Raw genomic sequence first — 3,222 nt, forward strand, 5'->3', positions numbered from 1 at the left:
GGTCCAACAGGTAGCCAAGCTCCTTCTGGATGCGAGGAACTTTCACTGGGTTCACACGGTAAGGAGGCAATTTAATTGGCTTTGCGTCTCCAACATCGACATCATGCATCAACACAGTGGTTCTTCCTGGAGTAGCACGGAACACTTGCGGGTACTCCTGCAGTAATGCCGAAAACTCCTGCCTTTCCTTGGGAGGTAGATGAGAAAGCTTAGTCTGGAGATCATTCATGATATCAGGATTCTTCCCCAAACTATCACTCAGGCTCATACTGCATGGGAGAGCTTCACTTGCAGACTCGGGTGGAACAGCTACAGTGCAGACTGGATTATTTTCGTCCCGCCTGTGATATAACTTTAGCATGTTGATGTGACATAGTTGCTTGCTCTTTCTACGATCTGGTGTGGCGATGACATAGTTGACATCACTGAGTTTCTTCTCCACGAAATAAGGACCACTAAACTTGGCTTGAAGAGGTTGCCCATGAACTGGTAGCAGAATCAAAACCTGATCTCCTGGCTGAAAGTGGCGTAACCTGGACTTCTTATCATACCAAGTCTTCATCTTCTGAGCAGCTCCTAAATTCTCTCTCGCCAGCTGTAAAGCAGTGGACAGCCGTTCTTTGAACTTCATCACATACTCCAGCAGGTTGACGTCATCTTCCTCCGACAGCCAGCATTCCTTGAGTAGCTTAAGGGGTCCTCTTACTTCATGGCCAAACAGTAGTTCAAAAGGTGAGAAGCCCAGTGATTCATTTGGAGATTCTCTTGCAGCAAACACAACGAATGGAAGACCTTTATCCCAGTCTTTCTGATGTTCCAAACAGTATTTCTAGAGCATCGATTTGAGTGTTTGATGATATCTCTCCAACGCTCCTTGGGTCTGGGGATGGTAAGCTGAAGACGTGATCTGGGTGATGCCCAACTCTTTCAGAGACTGCTTGAAAACGTTTGACATGAAATTACCCGGTCTGACTGTACCTCCTTGGGCAGACCAAACTTTGTGAAGAACCCTAGCATTTCCTTAACCACGTTCTTTGCTGAGATATTTCTAAGTGGAATGGCTTCAGGATAACGAGTAGCCATATCAATCAGGGTCAACACATAAGAAAATCCTGAAGAAGTCTTAGGAAGAGGGCCCACAATATCCACCAACACATGGGTGAAAGGCGCCTCAAAAGGAGGAATGGGAACTAGAGGTGCAACCTTTCGGTCTGATTACACTTCCCCACAACTTGACAGGTGTGACAAGACTTACAATACCAGGAAACATCCCTGAAGATACCTGGCCAGTAGAAGTGTTTCAAAATGCGTGCCACAGTCTTCCTCACTCCAAGGTGTCCTGCCAAACTGGTATCATGAGCCACTCGAATGATATCCTGCCTACAAACACGAGGGATGACAACTTGATGTACAACCTCCCATTCACAGTCGGCTGATGCTGTTGGGGGTCTCCACTTCCTCATAAGTACTCCTGACTTTACATAATAACAAGTAGAAGCACCGGCTGACTCTTCTTCACTGTAAGCAGAGTTAGCTAGACCTTTCAACTCAGGGTCAGCAACCTGCAACTCAACCAACTCTTGACGAGACAAATTATCAACACTACGGGGTACTGACTCATCTGGTGAGTGGTCCAAATTAGCAAGAAAAGTGTCAGCTAGGATAACATCATCATCATCATTATCCTCTAAATCACCAGTAACTTTAGACTTAGCTCTAGTGACAGCACATGCTGGGAACACATCAGGGACACTACAATCCTGGGCCGCAGCCACTGGCTCACTAGACAACTGAGGAGCTGGACAAACTTGACTTCCACCAATATCATTTCCAAGTAAGAAAGTTACACCTGACATTGGGAGTGTCTCAACCAACCCAACCATAACGGAACCATTAACAAAACCAGACTCTAAATTCACTCTGCACAGAGGGACAGAGAAGTAATTATTCCCTACACCTTGTAAGATTACAGTTTCATCAGAGGAATTAACATTAGAGCCTAGAACACTGGTCAGCATAAGGGATTGGCAAGCACCTGTATCACGATACATTTTAACTGATTTCCTGTCATTACTGTCCAGAGGACTGACAAAACCATCAGACAGGAAATTAGCACATGAACTCTTGAGAGTGTCACCCACGTTACTGCTCAAAAGAGGAGCTCCATCATGAGAATTTAAGTTACCCCTCAAAGCAGGTTCAGTTAACTCAGTTAAAGAATTCTGGGAACTCTCAAGGGTGGACACTAGACCAATTGACTGAATATTTAAAGACTCCTTTTTGTTCACATCACGCTGTCTCCTGAAACATCTCTTCGTAGTATGACCAAGCTTACTACAATAAGTACATTTACTTTTCTGAAATCAAGAGGTGAAGCTGGTATTTACTTCCTGAGAAACATCATCTTTATTCTCTTTCCTGTTACCTGTACTCTGAGTAGAGGCAACGTACTTACTCTCAGCTTTCCCTTTTTCTCTAGAATATCTCTTGTGAGTGAGAACATACTCATCAGCTAAAACTGCAGCATCAGACAAATTATCTATTCTTTTCTCATCAAGATATAGGCTTACATCTTTATAAATACACCTCTTGAAGTCCTCCAGCAAAATCATCTGCTTAAATTTACCAAAATCAGAATCCACATTCTTAGAATTTAACCACTGCTCTAACAGATCTTCTTTGATTTTTGCATACTCAACATGGGATTGCTTATCTTGCTTGTAAGTTGTCCTAAATTTTACTCTATAGGCTTCAGGAACAAGCTCATAGGCCTTAAGAATCAAGCTCTTAACTACATCATAATTATCAGATTGATCCTGAGGCAAAGATGCATAAGTTACTTGAGCTTTACCGGTGAGAACAGTTTGAAGGAGTACTGGCCAATACTCCTTGGGCGAACTAAAACCTGTAGCTACCCTCTCAAACAACTGAAAATACTTTGTTAAATCAGATTCATTAAAAGGAGGGAAGAGTTTAACATTTTTAGCCACATCAAAATCATCAGAGCTAGATGATCCAGTTCCACATTGTTTCATGCGATACTCATTGTCTGCCTGAATCCTGGCAAGTTCAATTTGTGCCTGAGCCTGTACCTGTGCCTCTTGAATACGAGCATTTGCCTCATTAACACGAGACTCAGCCTCCTTAGCCTTAGCCTCCTGCAGGGCTAGCTGTAACTTAGCTAATTCAATCTGCGTTTGCTCATTTGGAGGAGTTACATTA

Source organism: Coenobita brevimanus, chromosome 45 (genome assembly GCF_032717465.1).
Source record: "Coenobita brevimanus isolate Jiangsu-jjx chromosome 45, ASM3271746v2, whole genome shotgun sequence".
Lineage (NCBI taxonomy): Eukaryota > Metazoa > Arthropoda > Malacostraca > Decapoda > Coenobitidae > Coenobita > Coenobita brevimanus.